Here is a 239-nt window from a genome sequence, read left to right as displayed (position 1 = left end):
CTTTCCAAAGTATAGCTGGATGTCACTCACACCAGCAGGCACAGAAACCCTGATGGGTGGTTTTTTTCCTCATAATTACAGGAGCATATTCAGTTTTTAATGACATGGCATTTCAAAATCACAGCAGCGGCCAGAGGCAGAAGTTTTTTTGCCAGCAAGTGGCAGGCCTGTGTGACATCCAGAAGAGCACCATGCCACAGGGCCGCTGAAACGCAGCACCACCAAGTCGCTCCAGACCA

Source organism: Pygoscelis adeliae, unplaced genomic scaffold, assembly GCF_000699105.1.
Source record: "Pygoscelis adeliae isolate BGI_AS28 unplaced genomic scaffold, ASM69910v1 Scaffold412, whole genome shotgun sequence".
Taxonomy (NCBI): Eukaryota; Metazoa; Chordata; class Aves; order Sphenisciformes; family Spheniscidae; genus Pygoscelis; species Pygoscelis adeliae.
Note: the sequence above shows the minus strand (reverse complement) of the source record.